The sequence below is a fragment of the Hyla sarda genome, chromosome 2 (genome assembly GCF_029499605.1).
Source record: "Hyla sarda isolate aHylSar1 chromosome 2, aHylSar1.hap1, whole genome shotgun sequence".
NCBI lineage: Eukaryota > Metazoa > Chordata > Amphibia > Anura > Hylidae > Hyla > Hyla sarda.
In genome coordinates, this window is record NC_079190.1 from 487622373 (window position 1) to 487645404 (window position 23032).

The 23032-nt window shown below is 42.6% G+C and overlaps 1 long non-coding RNA gene across 1 annotated transcript; it reads right to left on the reverse strand.

Annotated features, from left to right (window-relative positions):
- Positions 1 to 7956: 7956 nt before the first annotated feature.
- LOC130358088 (uncharacterized) lies at positions 7957 to 20830 on the reverse strand. Its single transcript, XR_008889410.1, has 3 exons — positions 20761 to 20830; positions 15675 to 15729; positions 7957 to 7974 (listed from the first exon to the last, which is right to left on the reverse strand). It is a non-coding gene; the product is annotated as an uncharacterized LOC130358088 (long non-coding RNA).
- Positions 20831 to 23032: the final 2202 nt, after the last annotated feature.

Sequence of the window (23032 nt, forward strand, 5' to 3'; positions counted from 1 at the left end):
ACAAAAGTTTAATAAAAAGTTTAAAAAAACACGCATTAACCCCTTCCTTATTAAAAGTTTAAATCATCCCCCTTTTCCAACATTCCATATAAAAAATATGTAAGTGAGGGAGAAATGGAAAAGCCGGCACTGCACTGCGGATTCAAAGAAGCATGGGTGCACTAGATGACGACCAATGTTGCTATGGACAACGACGCTGATATACCGGGGGGGGCTCAGTCCAAAATAGCACAAAAGCAATGTAGAATATGTAGAAGGAACCAGACGGCACTCACCAGAGATGGAACAGCGACACTTTAATTTCTCATGCACGGAGCCGCAGGCGGGTAGGACTCAGCGGTCAGCAGGGGGCGTGTCATGACACGCCCCCTGCCGACCGCTGAGTCCTACCCGCCTGTGGCTCCGTGCATGAGAAATTAAAGTGTCGCTGTTCCATCTCTGGTGAGTGCCGTCTGGTCCCTTCTACATATTCTACATATAAAAAATATGTTACCATAATAAAAATAAACATATGTGATATCGTCACGTGTGTAAATGTCCAAATTATAGAAATGCATAGTTAATTAAACCACACAGTCAATGGAGTACGCGCCAAAAAAATCCAAAGTCCAAAATAGCGTATTTTTGGTCTTTTTTTATATCACGAAAAAATGTATAAAAAGCGATCAAAAAGTCCGATCGACACAAAAATGGTACCGATAAAAACTTCAGATCACGGCGCCAAAAATGAGCCCCTTACCGCCTCGTACGCAGAAAAATAAAAAGTTATCAGAAGATGACAATTTTAAATACATACATACATTTTCGTGCATGTTGTTTTTTTTTTTTTTCAGAAGTACGACAAAATCAAACCTATATAAGTAGGGTATCATTTTAATCGTTGTCAGGATTCGGCAGGCTGGTGGTGGATCCTCTGTGTCAGTGAGGGATTAGCGTGGACCGGAACGGAGGATCGGTTCTAAGTTGCTACTGGTTTTCACAAAGCGGGATGGTCTTGCTGCGGCGGTAGCAACCAGGTCGTATCCTCCGGTAGCGGCTCAACCTCACTGACTGCTGAGACAGGCGAAGTACAAAGGAGAAGGCAAAAGCGTGGTCGGACGTAGCAGAGGTCAGGGCAGGCGGCAAAGGTTCACAGGCGAGAGGACAATAGCAATGGGTACGGCAACGGGCAAGGCAATACACAACTGTAGGGAACGCTTTCAAAATGGCACTAGGCACAAAGATCCAGCAAGGGCAGGAAGGGGAAGAGCTCTTAAATAGGCAGGGACACAGTGGGGGAATCAGGAACCAGCGCATCAATTATTGGTGCGCTGGCCCTTTAAATTTACCATAGACGGCGCGCGCGCGCCCTGGGGAGCGGGGCCTCGCGATCCGGAATGCCGAGGAATGCCGCAGCGCACAGGAGCGCAGGTGAGAAGGAGGGGGACGCGGCGCGTGAGCGTTGGCCAGCCGCCACGCGGGCCGCGTCCCTGGGACAGTAGGACCCGCGCTCCCGGTTGGTGTCTCTGACCGGGAGACGCCGGAGACCGGGGGCAACGGAGGTAGGCAGCGGGCGCTCCGATCCGGAGGCGGGGATCGGAGCGCTCGCTGTAACAATCGTTTGGACCTACAGAATAAAGATAAGGTGTCATTTTTACCAAAAAATGTACAGCGTAAAAATGGTAGCCCCCAAAATTTACAAAATGGGTTTTTTTCTTAAATTTTGACGCACAATGATTTTTTGGGGGGTTTTGCGGTAGATTTTTGGGTAAAATGACTGATGTCATTACAAAGCAGAAATGATGGCGCACAAAAAAAAGTCATCATTCATGGATTTTTAGTTGCAAAATTGAAAGGGTTATGATTTTTAAAAGGTAAAGAGGAAAAAACAAAAGTGCAAAAATGGAACAATCCTGCATTCTTAAGGGGAGCTGGCGCTGGGAGCTTGTGACGTCATAACCCCACCCTCACATGATGTCACACCCCGCCCCCTCAATGCAAGACTTTGGGGGGGGGGAGTGGTGGCTGTCACGCCACCTCCCATAAACTTGCACTCGGGGGGGTGGGGGTGACATCATGAGGGGGCGGGGCTATGACATCACGAGCTCTCAGCGCCAGCTCCAGTGTTCGGAACAGTTTGTTCCAAACGCTGAGCAGCGGAGTACCCCTTTAAGTTTGTCTTTACAAATGAGTGAAGCTCCATTTATCTCCTCAATAACTCTGGCAGGGGCTCTATATATAAGACAAACAAAATAGGGTATAGGGGGCACCCTTGACTCGTGCCTCTAGAGAGGGGAAAAGGGTCAGTTAGCCTACCATTCATGATGATACTGGCCTTTGGATCTCTATAAAGGAGTTGAATCCATTTTATCATTCCTCCACCAATATTATATTCCTCCAATAGTTTCCAGAGGAACCTCCATTCCACCCCGTCAAAGGCCTTCATTTCGTCCAATGACAGGATGGAACGGAGGGGCCCACCAACTACTTCCCGATTGATTCGGGTAAATCAAGTCCGGTACGACTTTTATTTGCCGACCTGCTAACATTTTCCCTAATAATTTGACATCAACATTTAAGAGGCATATGGGCCTAAACGCTGCTGAATCCCCTACATTTGTTATCTTTGTATTCTAAACTGGTGCATATCCAGCTTCAGTGCCTCGGGCAGCATGAGCAAGAAATACGGCTCTGATTCCATTCTGTACATTTTTGACACGCTCCGTGGGTCCCTGTGTAGTCTTCTGAGAAAAATCATATCCATAACTTGTCATTCTATTCTACGACATTGCAGTGATCAGTCTGGAGACATGGAGATGCAGCACGTTCACCCATTAAAGGGGTACTCCAGTGGAAAACATATTTTTTTTTAGGGTCTTTATAAGTCAACTGGTACAAGAAAGTTAAACAGATTTGTAAATTAGCACAATAGACGAATGAAGCCAGCACATAAAATCCGGAAGTTTATTGATATTGGTTTAAAAGTTCCATAGAAAGACAGATAGGGGAGTGCATCAGGTAATTTCACATACAGTAGACAGCTTGGAAGCGGGTCCATTCACACCAACGCGTTTCAAATCAAGGACCCTTAGTCATGGCATACATCTTCATCTGCCAAGTAACATTCTTATACTGATCTGGAAGGTACAACTCCAACCGAAGGAGGGGGGAGGAACTTTGGTAAGAGTCCAAAAAACTTTATCACCTGTGTGCATGTTAAAAGCAAAAACGAAAACACAAAAAGACACAAAAACAACAACAAAAAAAGAGGCATATTGGTGTTCAGATCTTCTTATTGCAAAATAAGATCAGTTTTGCTATTTATTCCATATCCAACCATATGGAATGAATAGCAAAACTGATCATATTTTGCACTAATAAGCTCTGAACACCAATATGTCTCTTTTTTTTGGGGGGGGGGGGGGGTTCTGTACGGGGCCAGATAGTGTGTGTTGACCACCACATAAAGCGGAGGCCGACGTGCCCCCTCAATACAACTCTATGGCAGAGCCGGAGATTGCCGAAGGCAGCGCTCCCACTGCTATAGAGTTATATTGAGGGGGCGTGTCGGCCGCCGCTTCGTGCAGGTGGTCAACACACCCCCTTCCCGCAGGCTGTCGGGGCCCCGTAAAGGAGATCGCGGGGGCCCCCAGCGGTCGGACCCCCCATGATCTGAAACTTATCCCCTATCCTTAGGATAGGGGATACGTTTTTCACCACTGGACTACTTTAAAATAAATGATTACTTGTATAGTGGTATTGTTTGTTCCACATGGAAATCTGCATGGAAATTCTGCACGTGTTTCAAGCCTATTTATCAAAAACTGTGCAGATGGCTTCTTTCATTTTTAAAGAGACCTGTGAAAAATGAAAGAAGCGATCTGATTGGTTGCTATGGGCAACTCAGCAACTTTTCCTCTGGACAGGTTTTGATAAATTTCCCCCTATATGTGTGAGTGGATATGCATAAATGGTGCATTTTTGTTGACACACAAAGCATTTTTTGTGAAAAACTCCAAAATAATGTGAAAAACTGGAACATTTCTGGTGTTTTTTTTTATTTTTTTTATGGTGTTCACTGTGCTATAAAAGTGATTTTATATTTATTCTGTGGGTCAGTACAATTATGGAGATACCTATTTTAAGTAGCTTTATACACTGCTCAAAAAAATAAAGGGAACACTTAAACAACACAATGTAACTCCAAGTCAATGACACTTCTGTGAAATCACACTGTCCACTCAGGAAGAAACACTGATTGACTATCAATTTCACATGCTGTTGTGCAAAGGGAACAGATAACAGGTGGAAATTATAGGCAATTAGCAAGACACCCCCAATAAAGGAGTGGTTCTGCAGGTGGTGACCACAGACCACTTCTCAGTTCCTATGCTTCCTGGCTGATGTTTTGGTTACTTTTGAATGCTGGCGGTGCTTTCACTCTTCCAGGATGGCACATCAATGCGAGCTGTTTCAAGAAGGTTTGCTGTGTCTGTCAGCATAGTGTCCAGAGCATGGAGGCGCTACCAGGAGACAGGCCAGTACATCAGGAGACATGGAGGAGGCCATAGGAGGGCAACAACCCAGCAGCAGGACCGCTACCTCCTCCTTTGTGCAAGGAGGAGCAGGGGAGCACTGCCAGAGCCCTGCAAAATGACCTTCAGCAGGCCACAAATGTGCATGTGCCCACTCAAACGGTCAGAAACTGACTCCATGAGTGTGGTATGAGGGCCCGACATCCACAGGTGGGGACTGTGCTGACAGCTGCTTACTGAGCACATATGACAGACGTTACAGAGTCTGGAGACGCCGTGGAGAACATTCTGCTGCCTGCAACATCCCTCAGCATGACCGGTTTGGCGGTGGTTCAGTAATGGTGTGGGGTGGCATTTCTTTGGGGGGCTGCAAAGCTTGCCAGAGGTAGCCTGACTGCCATTAGGTACCGAGAAGAGATCCTCAGATCCCTTGTGAGACCATATGCTGGTGCGGTTGGCCCTGGGTTCCTCTTAATGCAAGACAATGCTAGACCTCTTGTGGCTGGAGTGTGTCAGCAGTTCCTGCAAGAGGAAGGCATTGATGCTATGGACTGTCCCGCCCGTTCCCCAGACCTGAATCCGATTGAGCACATTTGGGACATCATGTCTTGCTCCATCCACCAACGCCACGTTGCACCACAGACTGTCCAGGAGTTGGCAGATGCTTTAGTCCAGGTCTGGCAGGACGTCCCTCAGGAGATCATCCGCCACCTCATCAGGAGCATGCCCAGGCATTGTAGGGAGGTCATACGGGCACGTGGAGGCCACACACACTACTGAGCATCATTGTGACTTGTTTTGTTGGATCAGCCTGTAGTGTGGTTTTCCACTGTGATTTTGAGTGTGACTCCATATCTAGACCTCCAGGGGTTGATAAATTTGATTTCCATTGATAGTTTTTGTGTTATTTTGTTGTCAGCACATTCAACTATGTAAAGACGAAAGTATTTCATACGATTAGTTCATTCCTTCAGATTTAGGGTGTGTTATCTTAGTGTTCCCTTTATTTTTTGAGCAGTATGTATACATAACCAGTCATTGAGCCCAATAGATGCTATTCTACAGAATTTTTCTCAGGAATTTTAGCTTCCATCATAACTCTATGCAAAGATCACCTGTTGTTCTGATCCCTGCACTTTTACCTTTGTCGTAAATGAGTGATCTGAACTATAGGGCCTAGGGCCATCTTCTGCTTCTATCATCAGATGCTTGAAGCAAAATACTTAGCATAGGAAGGAATCTGTGAACAAAAACAATTTTGAGATATATATATCCTACCGTTTATTGTCTACAGCTCCTCTGCAGAATATATATATATATATATATATATATATATATATATATATATATATATCTCCATGGTCCTGACTATAAAACCTGTGATATTTACACACATGAGAAAAAAAAATGCAATAACAAGTAGAATTATTTATTGGTATAAAAACAGTCATAAACGGGAATTGTTAACATGGTGCAATCATTTCATAAATGGTGACAAAGCAATCCTTCAGTTTTCCAATACTAAAGTATTTCCTGTAAAAAATAAAAAATTTCATAAAAGAGTGAAAACAATAAAAATCTTCCTTGTTTGGAGGTCATACGATCTTCAGGGTGGCTGTAGGGGGCAGTATTATAATAGTTATTGAGAACCACATTTTTGAAATAGAAGAGTCCTCCTAACGTTGTCCTTACCCTTACCCCACTTCACGCTTGTAGCTTATTCAAAGTTCTTTACTACGTAGGATACTTCTCCCATATATATGCATCTGGTGCTGGGCAGTAGTCCTTCTTCTGGGCAGTGAGGGGCGCTATTTTTTAAAATTAAGTGTAGTTGGCCAAGGATTATACTTTATACGCCCCTCTCCATAGGAACTGCGCTGTTAGCAAACAAGGCGATTGGGTATTGGTCCAAGGGTCATGGAAATGGGATGGAGGAGCAGATACACACTAGACCCTAATGTCCTGATTCCAAAACCCAGGGCCCTTTTTTTTATCTCTGCTATAAGGTCCCCATGCTTCTACGTGCCCCACAGCCCCAATGTTCTATTTGTCTGGCCATCGCCATGTTGAACTCAACAGTACGATACATCCCGTCGTTTACACCATCTTAAAATATATTATCCTAAAAAACCTCCATACAAAGTTTGCTTAGAAGTCCCTCATATATTTTTGAGAACCATCCCATGGGGTCAAGGCCTTGAACTGGATGAAGAACCATTTCTCACATCGGCAGGGAATACAATAGGAAAGTTTCTCAGTCGTCCTATTAAAATTCATGGCTTAAGAGGGATAATAATATTTGCCATGTACACACTGAATTATCAGATCTATAGCTTCTACGTCAACACCACTGTCCACCAATAGTCATCGGAGGGGAAGCTATAGGGGTTACAAATCGGAGGTGAAGCTATAGGGGGCTTAAGAGGGGCCGAAGGGTTCTTCTGCTCTAAATGAGGAAACCACTAATTCACTGGTCCCTGTTAGAGATTTTGCATTGGCCATCAAGGAATCCGAGCTGCTTGTTTAAAGGGGTATTCCGGGCAAAAACATTTTATCCCCTATCCAAAGGATAGGGGATAAGATATCTGATCGCGTGGGGCCCGCGTTTGGGACCCCAGCGATCTCCCTGCAGCACCTGCATTCTATGCGGGGAATGCGTCTCTAGTTTCGGAAACCTCCGGGTTTCCAGGACTGGGGACGTGACGTCACGCCCCCTCCATTCATGTCCCGGAGGTTTCCAAAACTAGAGACGCAGTCCCCGCATAGAATTCAGGTGCTGCAGGGAGATCGAGGGGGGTCCCGGCAGCGGGTCCCCTGCGATCAGTCATCTTATCCCCTATCCTTTGGATAGGGGATAAAATGTTTGTGCCCAGAATACCCCTTTAAGTCAAAGGAACATCTGAAAGTGTCTCCTTGAAATCTGTTTATTCTTTTTTTGGCAATACATAGTAATTCCATGTTTCTGGTATGTTTTATGCATATTCCAGTGTCGTCTTTCGGCCCCATCCTCAGGTGCCCTGTCGTAGACTCTTTCTGTTTGGGATAGGCCAATGGGATGAACATCTGGGATCAGTTTGCGCTGGTGGAGGGTATAAGACTGTTAGGCTGCTCCACTGCATATCTATTCTCCACGAAGAAGCACGTTGAAGCACGTTGAGGCAATGTAAGTCGTTCGGGAATAATAGGCGTTTTCTTCCATTCCTTGGCGATGTATGTGTGATACGGATCACTGGAATGCTCCCTCTTTTTGGAACGGATATAGCTGAGCATAATTCCAAATGTAAAAAATCCAAAAAATCCCAACAGCAGAAGGATGTATACAATCTCCATTTGGTCTTGTGTCTTTCTATAGGTCATTGTAGCGTTGACCGGATCCATTACATAGTTATGTGTGAAGACTAAAGTGTTCAGGTCTGTGGTATTTTCATTTGTTATAGATGCCATTTTGGGGATCCACAATCTGAAAAATAAATATACTGTATTATTGTCTATACTTTTTCTCCTGTATTACAAACAATCTGACATTGAAATACTTAAAGGAACATTCAAGAAAACTTAATACATAGTGTTATGCCTAGTGGAGAATCTGCAGGGGCGGGGCATGACCTAGGGATTCTTTTATTGGTGCTCTTTGAATAGCTTTGTCAGGCTCCGCCCCTCAGGAGGTTCCACTGGGCATAACACAGTGGTTTGTTTTTTTCCTGGATTGTTTTTTAAACCTGTTGTTTAATGACAATATATCTTTCCCGGCGTGATTGACTGTCTGATAGAAGCTAAGCCCTGTTCCAGCTGTCAATCAGCAGGAACAGGGGTGGGAGGGGTAGCAAGGAGGTGTTCCAGTCCTCAGCATTTCAGGGTCTTGGGAACGCCTCTTTGACACTTGGCAGACAGATCTCTTTTAACCCCTAGAGGCCGCAGGGCGTAAATGTATGCCCTGTCAACCCAGTACATTTACATCCTGGAGAGTTCCCAATTTATGAAGCAAGCAGAAGAGCTTTGCTTGTTTCATAAACGGGGAGTAGGTTGATGCCCACCATGAACCCCTTGATCACCACATCTAAAACCACTGTGAGGTTTTGAGGACACTCATTGGACCCCCCACATCATGACTGCAGGGGTCCGATGAGTAAAGCTAGAGGTCTCTTACCCTCCTCCATGGGGATCTTCTTGTACAGTGTGTCGGCAGGCAGGCTGTACAAGTAGATTACCGATATTACTTATCAGTGCTAGGCTATTGCATGGCACTGAACAGTAATAGCAACATATATAGTAGTAAATATAGAAGTAAAATAAAAAAACATATATAAAAATATAAATAAACCATTCCTCTAATAAATCTGTAATCACCTCCTTTTCTCATTTTCCAAAAAAATTAAAAAATTAAAAAATAAAAAATAAATTATATATATAAATATAAATATTTTTCACAAAATGCATCAAAAACCTATGCAAAATAAGATATGGAAGTATGGAAGTGTATGGGGGCCCTATTAAAGTCTATAGCAGGCATAGGCAACCTTCGTCACTGCAGATGTTTTGGACTACAACTCCCATGATGCTTTGTCAGCATTTTGGCTGTAAGAGCATCATGGGAGATGTAGTCCAGAATATCTATGACTGGTCTATAGTAATGTTTCCCGACCAAGGTGCCTTCAGCTGTTGCAAAACTACAACTCCCAGCATGCCCGGACAGCCAAAGGCTGTCCGGGCATGCTGAGAGTTGTAGTTTTGCAACTGCTGTAGGCACCCTGGTTGGAAAACACTGGTCTATAGGTTAAATATTTGATAGGAAATGAATTGTGGGATGTTCCCTGAGATACTATATTACAGTATACTACCCCTAAAGCATTGCTGTATGGAAGCCCCTATATACAGGCTCCATCTAGTCAGTTCTGCTACGTACAAGAAGACTTTATTGACTCAAGGTCAATGTCACATTAGGCCCTTTTATTGGACTCAAGTTAAATGAGTTGTGAAATGTGTCTGGAATGACGAAAGTCTTAAAGGACCCATTATACCCACCCGTTCCCCCTCCCTCCATAAATATAAGGACATAATGTGACTGTAATGCCAGTGTAGCCAATGATCAGGAGGAAGCAGAACACTCCACCTGCTTTGTTCTTGCCAACAGCACCCAATACTATAGGTGGCGAGAGCTTCCGGGCTGTTCTGTCTATGGCACTCACAACAAGTCACCCTTTCAGTAGACGTTTAGCAATTATTCCCTCACATAATGAAGGGTATTGAGTCTCCCTGGCCTCGTTACTCCTCTCGGGTAACACCAGGCTATTGAGGAGAAGGGAAGGTCATTGTGTTTCCTTGGCAGTCCCACCTGTAATATGGACAGGAACCAAAGTAGGAACACTGAGCTATTAACACCTCGATGTGTAACGGTGGCACACGACTGGTGCCAGAAGAGTGAGTGCGAGGCTTTCTACACATCCTATACAAACATGTCTGAATGTCCTTCACCCAGTTTGCTGTCGTAGCCCTGAATCATAACTAGTGATGAGCGGCATTGGCCATATTCAAATTCGTGATATTTCGCGAATATATGGACAAATATTCATCCTATAGTCGTGAAATTTGCATATTCGATATATACACGTATGCGCATGTGGATAACTATCTACCAATCGATCTATATTATCTATCTATCTATCTATCCCATATCTATATCTATCTATCCATCCATCCATCCATCTATCTCATATCTATCTATCTCTCATATCCATCTATCTCTCATAACTATCTATTCATCCATCTATCTATCCTTCTCATATCTATCTATCTCATATATATCTAACTATCTCATATATATCTATCTATCCATCCATCCATCCATCTATTCATCCATCTATCTATCCATCCATCTATCTCATATCTATCTATCTATCTATCTCATATCTATCTATCCATCCATCCATCTATCTCATATCTATCTATCTATCTATCTATCCATCCATCCATTCATCCATCTATTCATCCATCTATCTATCTATCTATCTCATATATATCTACCCATCCATCCATCTATCTATCTTTCTCATATCTATCTATATATCTCATATCTATTTATCTATCTATCTCATATATATATATATATATATATATATATATATATCCATCCATTCATCCATCTATTCATCCATCTATCTATCTATCTATCTATCTATCTATCTATCTCATATCTATCTATCTCCTATCTATCTATCTATATCTATCTATCTCATATCTATCTATCTCCTATCTATCTATCTATATCTATCTATTTATCTATCTATCTCATATCTATCTCCTAATTCTTGGTCTATACAGAAGTGACAATGGGTCTATGACATTTTTCATTTTGAATATTGTAATGTCATATTCTATCTCATATCTATCTACCCATCCATCCAATATCATCACTATCTATCTTCCTTTCTAATTTTAGTGACGATATTCGCGAATATTCGCTCTCCAGTCTAATACAGTGAACAGTATAGGAGTCTTCTTTAGACCACAAGCTGGACGCAGGGAGGGATGAGATCACTGTGATGTGTTCTGTGTGAGAAAAAAAATTACGAATATTCGTAATTGCAAATATATAGCGCTATATTCGCCTCATTCGCGAATATGTGAAATTTGCAATAAATATTCTAAATGCGAATATTCGTGCTCAACACTAATCATAACACCCTTGTAAAGATGGAGTGGCTTATTGGCACCCTTCTGCCACCCAGCACCCAGAGACCATGCCCTACCCAGTCCTTCAAGATAGTCACACTGCCCCCCATATAAGGTCCCCTCTATGCTCCACCCATATAGTAGTAAGCCCCTTTACAGTAAGTAGGCCCCTCACACTGCCCCCCATATAAGGTCCCCTCTATGCCCCACCCATATAGTAGTTAGCCCCTTTACAGTAAGTAGGCCCCCTCACACTGCCCCCCATATAAGGTCCCCTCTATGCCCCGCCCATATAGTAGTTAGCCCCTTTACAGTAAGTAGGCCCCCTCACACTGCCCCCCATATAAGGTCCCCTCTATGCCCCGCCCATATAGTAGTTAGCCCCTTTACAGTAAGTAGGCCCCCTCACACTGCCCCCCATATAAGGTCCCCTCTATGCCCCACCCATATAGTAGTTAGCCCCTTTACAGTAAGTAGGCCCCCTCACACTGCCCCCCATATAAGGTCCCCTCTATGCCCCGCCCATATAGTAGTTAGCCCCTTTACAGTAAGTAGGCCCCCTCACACTGCCCCCCATATAAGGTCCCCTCTATGCCCCGCCCATATAGTAGTTAGCCCCTTTACAGTAAGTAGGCCCCCTCACACTGCCCCCCATATAAGGTCCCCTCTATGCCCCGCCCATATAGTTGTTAGGTCCCCATACACTTTCCTTGTATAGTTATTAGGACCTTCATACTGCCCCCATATAGTAGTTAGGCCCCTTTACACTGCCCCCATATAGTAATTGGGTCCGCTCTATGCCCCCAATATTGTAGTTAGGTCCCCTCAAAATGCCCCTGTATAATTGTTAGGACCCTCACACTACCCCTAAATAGTACTTAGGTCCCCTCTGTGCTCCTCATATTAGGCCTACTCACGCCGCCCCCTTCCCCTGCGACAGAGATTGTTACGCCCCCGGTGGGTGTGCATTCACATTACACTTGCAGATGGAAAGCTGGCTCAATTAGGGCTCACAAAGGCAAAGGGTATTTTACCAGTATCCACTTATATCAGAAGCTTGGGAAAGTTGGGTGGTCTCACATAAAAAATAGCACTTGAGCTGGTGCTGGTCTAGATTTCCTATGTGGATATATGTCCCCAGAGACTACAGAGAAATGACAGGGCGACCATATTATATTTATTCATTACTGTAGACAGAATATGTTAAATATCTGGATGTTTACACAAGTCCCTTTCCTATATACTCTAATCTCTGAGGACATACTGTGTATTCATATAAGGCAGTGGTCTCCAAACTGTGAACCTCCCGCTGTATCAAAACTACAACTCCCAGCATGCCTGCACAATATAGCAGCTTGTTTAATATGTCTTTTACATGTGTCACATCAGGGAGGGAACAGTGCACACTGTACATACATACATGAACCCCCAACTAGGCAACAGTCCCTACACTCACTAAGTGCACAGGGCAACAGGGCGGTCAGCAACACACGGACAAGGAAATAACAAAATCAGCAAATATGTGGTAAACCAAGGACAAGCCAGAAAGCCAGAAACTTGAAGAGAGCATACAAAAAAATCAGACGCAGGACAAGCCAGGGTCAAATCAGGAGGGCAGCACATTACAAAACCAGTAGGCAACTGAATAGTCAAACAACAGGCAAAAAGTCAGGTAACCGCAGCTAGGAGGCGTGATCACCAACACTGCAGCTGATTGGTCTGGTGCTCACACGTCTTTATTGGCTGGGACAGCCACGTGACACAATGACATTGACAATCATCATCGTGACAATAGGAGACACTGCGAGCCAGGGACCTAAAGGACTGGACCTACGACTAGACAAGTTCATGAAAACCTGTCTCAATGATCATTGGATAGTTTGTGCTGCCCTTCTCTTACACAAATGTCACCCCACATACACTTGTTTACTCAAGGAGATGTGTGGCCGATAAAAAACAATGATTTACAGTGGTCCCTCAACATACGATGGTAATCCGTTCCAAATGGACCATCGTTTGTTGAAACCATTGTATGTTGAAACCATCGTATGTTGAGGGATCCGTGCAATGTAAAGTATAGGACAGTGGTCTACAACCTGCGGACCTCCAGATGTTGCAAAACTACAACACCCAGCATGCCCGGACAGCCGTTGGCTGTCCGGGCATGCTGGGATTTGTAGTTTTGCAACATCTGGAGGTCCGCAGGTTGAAGACCACTGGTATTGGAGGTTATACTCACCTGTCCCCGCCGCTCCGGACCGTCACCGCTCATCACCGCTGCCCTGGATATCGCTCCCTCCATCGCTGTTGCCGCGTCCCCGGGGTGTCCCTGACGCTCCGGAAAGGCCTCTGCCTCCCCGGCATCCTCGCTCTCCGTTGCCGCCATCACATCGCTACGCACGCCGCTCCAATTGGATGACAGGACGGCGTGCGCAGCAACGTGATGACGACCATGGAGAGTGCCGACGATGCAGGGGATCCTGAAGAGGACGCGCCGGAGCCCCGAGGACAGGTAAGTGATCGTCAGCGGACCACACGGGGCACCGTAAACGGCTATCCATTGGCAGCTGAAGCGGTCTGCGCTGCCGGATAGCCGTTTATGCGATGGCCCCGACATACAAAAGCATCGTATGTTGATGCTGCCTGAGAGGCCATCGTATGTTGAAATGATCGTATGTCGGGGCCATCGTAGGTCAGGGGGTCACTGTATAGGGTTGCCCAATCCTAGCAATTGTTGGTTCGTCAGCTGATCACTGGGTCTTTTGCACAGGGGCAATAATCAGGATTTCTGGCCATTATTTGCCCCCTGTAAAGAGCCCCTTGGACTCTGGGTTAGGACCACACAAATGGCTACCTCCGCAGTTATTTACATCTATCTAGCATATCCTTACTGTTGCTCTGCACTGGATGTTCCTTTTGGGCTTGGCCGGCCTCCAGTCTCTGGTACTGACCTGATTTACAGAATGTTATGGTTTTACCTGAACTGTGAAATTGTTTTTTTATACACCGATTTATAGAAGACAAAAGGAAAAACCTTCGCTCTGTTTGGATTACAGGAGTTTTATGTAAACGGTGTTGAGTTACAGTGAAGACAGTGAGTCTGTGAGATGGGAATTTTATTATTTATATCTTTTTTCACACATAGTGCAGCATAGGCTATTGTTAGAGAATAATGTAGAGGTTCTTGTGTATGCCTTGTGCTTACCTATTTTAGCTGATGTGGCAGGCATGAGTAAGGCTACATATTGGATGCATATTACATTGCTGAAATTACTTAATAATCCTGCTGACATTTCCCATTAATCCACTAACTGAGGGTGTGGAGTTTGATCACTGCACCTGGTCATCTAATCAAGCTGCTGGATTTAGATTATGTGTCGTATTGATCCTTTTTCTTACTTTTTTTTTAAAAGAAATATTGGAATAAGCAGAAAGTTGGAATAAGCCGAAAGTTATTTGACCTATTATTACAACAGAGGTGTTTTATAAAGATTTCAAATCTCAAGACTGTTTACCCAGGGCTAACCCAAGGCATTGTGCTGCATGGGTCTGTAAACAGAGTACCTTGCGGGGCTATGTTGTTTGCGCAACTCCCATTAAAATCTATGGGAGTTAAGCAAATTGTGCTACTTTGGGTTTTCCAGACCACCTCTGGCCTCTACAAAAAGGTTGGAGGAACCGGAAGTTGGGACAACCCCTTTACGTGGACTGACAACACTAAGGAACCCCAGACTAAATCAAGCAAAGGCTCCCTGTGAGTCTCCACCCCATATTCCACATCTACCCCACTCCTATTTCACCCAAACTCTCCCCAAATAAATATATATTATATCTGTGTACAAGATACAGCACTCTCCGACTTGCACAGTGCTCAAGTATGGTCCCATTCCTTAAATGGGCACTGTCAGATACAAAAACTTTTGATGTGTTGTAAAGCCTGTATAACCAATAGGTTTTGCAATTGCTATTATTAGAAAATTTTCAGTATTTCATACTGAAAAAGCCAAATAAATGCCCCCCCCCCCCCCCCTGCCTGCTTGGACACATACTAGTCCTGCTGTGTCCATGCATCATCATCATGTCATGGACACACTTCCTTGATTGACAGCTGTGAGTACAGGGCTCACAACTGGAGGAAAAATCCTCCCACTGTCAGCTTGTGTCCCACTACTGTCAGTGAGGACAAGCTGGGAGTTGTAGTTTTGCTGATGCTAGGGGAGATCTGAGCAGACAACATACTGAGGGAGGGGGCGGAGACCTGCACAGTGAGGCCACACCCCCTCCCTTTGAGAGGAATTCAGACTAGTGAGCTAAATTAAAAGTGTATTAAACAAAATAAAGGTTCTAGACCCATAAAAATTTGATGTATATGGTCAGGATTAGGTACTGAGTAATATATAAGGTGTTTTTTTTGTAGGATCTGACGGGTACGCTTAAAATATCAAGAAAAACTTGTCACTCGTAATTTAAGGTTAAGGTGATTTTATTTACCTACAATCGTTATGTAAATGTCTAATGCTTCAGTCTCATATGACCTTCATCAGATCTATAAGGAGTACATGGAAATAACAAAATTAAATTACATCAAGTGGTCAAGTGAATAAGAAATAAAGAAAATAGGAATATCACATCAACAAAATCTGTATAAAAGTATGCTGTAAAGTATATCGTATGTGACTTCACAAATATCGTATCAAAATGAGTATATTACATTAGTCACATTAGTTATTAAATTAGTATATTATATATCTACATAGGTAAGATCATTTTCTGGCACTAATAATACCAGTACACAAGTAACCAATATCACCTTACCTATTATCATTATACTGTGACTGAGCAAATCCTGTATACTGAGACCAATATTACCAATAATACCAGAATACAAGGAGCAATGTTATCACTATACATACAGGTGAAACTCGAAAAAATTTGAATATCATGCAAAAGTTCATTGTATTTCATTAATGCAACTTAAAAGGAAAGGAAGCATGAAGTGCCCTAAAATCTCTTGGAGGACGGATGCATTGACCCTGGACTTAAAGTGTACCTGTAATCAACTAAAACTTTTTACATAATGTAGATACAGTAAAATAATACACTATGCCCTCACATATAAAATAATATACTGTGCCCTCATATATAAAATAATACATAGTGCCACCATATATAAAATAATACAACGTGCTCTCCTATATAAAATAATACACTATTACCTCATATATTAACCCCTTCCCGCAGAATGTCATATATAAACGCCGGGTTGTGCAGTGCGTTCGCGCATCCCGGCGTTTATAAATGACATTCAGTTAACCCGGCGATGCGCAGCATCGCACGGGTTAACTGGCAGAAGTCCCGCTGTTTCCAGCAGGGGACAACTTCTGATTCACCCCCAGGACCATCCATTGATGGTCCTGGTCAGCGATCACTGTGATTGGTCCCTGTGGACCAATCACAGTGATCTGGGGTGAAAGTTCAGATCGCGGGGACCTGTGGCATAGGGGGGGGGGGGGAACATCAGGGGAACATCAGGGGACCGGCGGCCTTACCTGGCGGGACCGAGGAGCAGCGGCAGGACCGGCCACGTGGACGAGCAGCGACGGGACCGGCAGGTAAGTATATGGTCCTCAGAAGCAGCAGTGAAGATCTTCACTGCTGCTTCTAGGAGTCTGAAAACTACAACTCCCAGCATGCCTAGACAGCCTTTGGCTGTCTGGGCATGCTGGGAGTTGTAGTTTTGTAACATCTGGAGGGCCCCAGTTTGGAGACCATTGTATAATGGTCTCCAATCTGTGCTCTTCCAGCTGTTGCAAAACTACAACTCCCAGCATGCACTGACTGTCCAGGCATGCTGGGAGTTTTAGTTCAGCAACATCTGGCCCTTCAGATGTTGCCGAACTACAACTCCCAGCATGCCCTTCAGCTGTCTGGGCATGCTGGGAGTTGTAGTTTTGCAACAACTTGAGACACACTGGTTGGGAAACATTGTTTCTAACTCAGTGTTTCCTAACCTGTGTGCCTCCAGCTGTTGCAAAACTATAACTCCCAGCATGCACTAACAGACCATGCATGCTGGGAGTTGTAGTTTTGCAACATCTGGAGGGCCCCAGTTTGGAGACCATTGTATAATGGTCTCCAATCTGTGCTCTTCCAGCTGTTGCAAAACTACAACTCCCAGCATGCACTGACTGTCCAGGCATGCTGGGAGCTTTAGTTCAGCAACATCTGGCCCTTCAGATGTTGCCGAACTACAACTCCCAGCATGCCATTCAGCTGTCTGGGCATGCTGGGAGTTGTAGTTTTGCAACAACTGGAGAGACACTGGTTGGGAAACATTGTCTGTTTCTAACTCAGTGTTTCCTAACCTGTGTGCCTCCAGCTGTTGCAAAACTATAACTCCCAGCATGCACTAACAGACCATGCATGCTGGGAGTTGTGGTTTTGCAACAGCTGGTGCACCCCCCCTGTGAATGTACAGGGTACATTCACATGGGCGAGGCTTTTACAGTGGGTTTCTCGCATCTTGAGATGCAGCAAATTTTGCGCCGGGAAACTCGCTGTAATCCCCCGCCCATGTGACTGTACCCTAAAAACACTACACTACACCTACACAAAATAAAATAAAAAGCCAAATATGACTCCTTCTCTTCTAAGCATTGTAGTTCGCCCATAGTGCACTTCAGGTCAACTTATGGGGTACCTCCATACTCAGAAGAGAAGGGGTTACAAATATTGGGGGGTATTTCCTACTATTAACCCTTGCAAAAATGTGAAATTTGGGGGGAAACACACATTTTAGTGGAAATTTTTTTTATTTTTTTTTACATATGCAAAAGTCGTGAAACACCTGTGGGGTAATAAGGCTCACTTTATTCCTTATTACATTCCTCAAGGGGTCTAGTTTCCAAAATGGTATGCCATGTGTTTTTTTTTTTCTGTTCTGGCACCATAGGGGCTTCCTAAATGCGACATGCCCCCCGAGCAAAATTTGCTCTCAAAAAGCCAAATATGACTCCTTCTCTTCTGAGCATTGTAGTTCGCCCATAGTGCACTTCAGGTCAACTTATGGGATACCTCCATACTCAGAAGAGAAGGGGTTACAAATATTGGGGGGTACTTCCTGCTATTAACCCTTGCAAAAATGTGAAATTTGGGGGGAAACACACATTTTAGTGAAAAAAAATAATTTTTTTTTTACATATGCAAAAGTCGTGAAACACCTGTGGGGTATTAAGGCTCACTTTATTCCTTGTTATGTTCCTCAAGGGGTCTAGTTTCCAAAATGGTATGCCATGTGAGGGTTTTTTGCTGTTCTGGCACCATAGGGGCTTCCTAAATGCAACATGCCCCCCAAAAACCATTTCAGAAAAACGTACTCTCCAAAATTCCCTTATCGCTCTTTCCCTTCTGAGCCCTCTACTGCGCCCGCCGAACACTTTACATAGACATATGAGGTATGTGCTTACTCGAGAGAAATCGGGCTACAAATATAAGTATACATTTTCTCCTTTTACCCCTTGTAAAAATTCAAAAATTGGGTCTACAAGAACATGCAAGTGTAAAAAATGAAGATTGTGAATTTTCTCCTTCACTTTGCTTCTATTCCTGTGAAACACCTAAAGGATTAAAATGATGACTGAATGTCATTTTGAATACTTTGGGGGGTGCAGTTTTTATAATGGGGTCTTTTGTGGGGTATTTCTAATATGAAGACCCTTCAAATCCACTTCAAACCTGAACTGGTCCCTGAAAAATAGTGAGTTTGAAAATTTTGTGAAAAATTGGAAAATTGCTGCTGAACTTTGAAGCCCTCTGGTGTCTTCCAAAAGTAAAAACTCGTCACTTTTATGATGCAGACATAAAGTAGACATATTGTATATGTGAATAAAAATTTTTTTTATTTGTAATATACATTTTCCTTACAAGCAGAGAGCTTCAAAGTTAGAAAAATGCAAAATTTTCAAATTTTCACAAGGAAAGGATGCAAGTTACCACAAAAATTTACCACCATGTTAAAGTAGAATATGTCACGAAAAAACAATCTCGGAATCAGAATGATAACTAAAAGCATTCCAGAGTTATTAATGTTTAAAGTGACAGTGGTCAGATGTGCAAAAAACGCTCTGGTCCTTAAGGCCAAAATGGGCTTGGTCCTGAAGGGGTTAAAGAATATACTGTGCCAGCATATACAAAATTATATACTGTGCCCATATATAAAATAATACAACGTGCCCTCATATATAAAATAATACACAGTGCCACCATATATAAAATAATACACTGTGACCTCATATATTACATAATATACTGTGCCCTCATATATTAAAAAAATACACTATGCCCTCATATATAAAATAATATACTGTGCCCTCATATATAAAATAATACACAGTGCCACTATATATAAAATAATACAATGTGCCCTCATATATAAAATAATACACTATTACCTCATATATAAAAAATATGCTATGCCCTCATATATTAAAGAATATACTGTGCCAGCATATATAAAATTATATACTGTGCCCATTTATAAAATAATACAACATGCCCTCATATATAAAATAATACACAGTGCCACCATATATAAAATAATACACTATGCCCTCATATATAAAATAATATACTGTGCCCTCATATATAAAATAATACACAGTGCCACATATATAAAATAATATACTGTGCCCACATATAATAAAACATACACTGTGCCCTCATATATAAAATAATACAACATGCCCTCATATATAAAATAATGTACTGTGCCCTCATATATAAAATAAATTACTGTGCACTCATATATAAAATAATACACAGTGCCACCGTATATAAAATAATACACTGTGACCTCATATATTACATAATATACTGTGCCCTCACATATTAAAAAATACACTGTGCCCTCATATATAAAATAATACACTATTCCCTCACATATAAAATAATATACTGTGCCCTCATGTATAAAATAATACACAGTGCCACCATATATGAAATAATACACTGTGCCCTCATATATAAAATAATATACTGTGCCCTCATATATAAAATAATACAACGTTCCTTCAAATATAAAATAATATACTGTGCCCTCATATATAAAATAATACACTGTACCCTCATATATAAAATAATACACAGTGCCCTCAAATATAAAATAATACAATATACCCTCATATATAAAATAATATACTGTGCCCTCATATATAAAATAATACACTGTGCCCTCATATATAAAATAATACACTGTACCCTCATATATAAAATAATACACAGTGCCCTCAAATATAAAATAATACACTATACCCTCATATATAAAATAATATACTGTGCCCTCATATATAAAATAATATACTGTGCCCTCATATATAAAATAATACACTGTTCCCTCATATATAAAATAATAAACTGTGTCCTCTAATAAAAAAACACACTATACCCTCATATATAAAAAAAATTATACTCTGCCCTCATATATAAAATTAATGAACTGTGCACTCATATTTAAAATAATATATTGAGCCCTCATATATAAAACAATATACTGTGCCCCCACTGTCCATAAGATACTTACCTGTCCCGTGTATGCCCTTGCATGTTCTTACTAGGTGTCGACTTAGCGTCAGCTACCCATGCCTGGAACCTAGATACAGATGCAGAGTAATTACACAATAACAATACCTATGTCATGGAGGAAGTGCTGGGTGTGATGCCTGGAGCCTGTGGCTCCTGTACACTGCTGGTTACAAACAATTTACTGGTAAGCAACACGTCCTAAGGTTGTGCTTACAGCTAAATACAGGCAGATTGTTTTAGTGGTCAAGAAACGGGATATGTGGGGGCAGTTAAAGGGGTACTCCACTTCCCCAGCATCCAGAATGTTTAGTTCAGAACTCTGGGTGCGGGGGTCATGACATCACGGCCACGCCCCCTGTGACATCCCACCCCCTCAATGCAAGTCTATGGGAGGGGGCGTGACGTACGTCATGCCCCCTCCCATAGACTTGCATTGAAGGGGCGTGGTGTGACGTCACGACCCCTGCAGCCTGTACCCAGCATTCGGAACTAAATGTTCCAGACCCTGGGGCAGTGGAGTAACCCTTTAAAGGGGAACTGCAGCATAAAGTACCTTATTCCCTATCCACAGGGTAGGGGATTAGTGTCTAATCGCGGGGGGGCCCGCAATCTCCTGAACAGACCCTGGCTCTCTGAAAGTTCTGTCTCTTTGGGGCTCGGATAGAAGTAAATAGAGCGCATGCTGTCCCCAGCACTCACTCCTTCCATCCCTCCATTGTGTGAATAGGGAATGAGTTTCTTTTTGCTGCAGTACCCCTAATAATAAATAATTAAATTGGTTGTCAGGCACTCCACTTATTGGAGGTTGCAACCCTGTAAGTCAATGTTAGACTTCTTAAAGAGTCTTAGAACATGACTGGGGACTTAATGCACACCTCCCAACCATCCCGGACTCAGTAGAACATTCTCAATTTTGGTCCAGAACCAAAACGGTTGGGAGGTGTGTATTATATCCCCAGTCATGTTCTAAGACTCGTTAAGAAGTCAAACATTAACCTCTTAAGGACCCAGCCATTTTACACCTTAGGACCCGGCCATTTTTTGAACATCTGACCACTGTCACTTTAAACATTAATAACTCTGGAATGCTTTTAGTTATCATTCTGATTCCGAGAATGTTTTTTCGTGACATATTCTACTTTAACATAGTGGTAAAGAAAATTTGTAACTTGCATCCTTTCTTGGTGAAAAATGTGAAAATTGTATGAAAAATTTGAAAATTTTGCATGTTTTTAACTTTGAAGCTCTCTGCTTGTAAGGAAAATGGATATTCAAAATACATATTTTTTTTCACATATACAATATGTCTACTTTATGTTTGCATCATAAAATTGACAAGTTTTTACTTTTGGAAGACACCAGAGGGCTTCAAAGTTCAGCAGCAATTTTCCAATTTTTCACAAAATTTCCAAACTCACTATTTTTCAGGGACCAGTTCAGGTTTGAAGTGGATTTGAAGGGTCTTAATCTTAGAAATACCCCACAAATGACCCCATTATAAAAACTGCACCCCCCAAAGTATTCAAAATGATATTCGGTCAGCCTTTTAACCCTTTAGGTGTTTCACAGGAATAGCTGGAAAGTGAAGGAGAAAATTCACAATCTTCATTTTTTACACTCGCATGTTCTTGTCGACCCAATTTTTGAATTTTTACGAGGGGTAAAAGGAGAAAATGTATACTTATATTTGTAGCCCAATTTCTCTCGAGTAAGCACATACCTCATATGTCTATGTAAAGTGTTCGGCGGGCGTAGTAGAGGGCTCAGAACTGAAGGAGCGACAAGGGGATTTTGAAGAGTACATTTTTCTGAAATGGTTTTTGGGGGGCATGTTGCATTTAGGAAGCCCCTATGGTGCCAGAACAGCAAAAACAAAGCACATGCCATACCATTTTAGAAACAAGACCCCTTGAGGAACTTAACAAGGAATTAAGTGAGCCTTAATACCCCACATGTGTTTCACGACTTTTGCATATGTAAAAAAATAAAATAAAATTTCACTAAAATGTGTGTTTCCCCCCAAATTTCAAATTTTTGCAAGGGTTAATAGCAGAAAATACCCCCCAAAATTTGTAACCCCATCTCTTCTGAGTATGAAGGTACCCCATAAGTTGGCCTGTAGTGCACTATGGGCGAACTACAATGCTCAGAAGAGAAGGAGTCATATTTGGCTCTTTGAGAGCAAATTTTGCTCGGGGGCATGTCGCATTTAGGAAGCCCCTATGGTGCCAGGAGAGCAAAAAAAAAAAAAAACACATGGCATACCATTT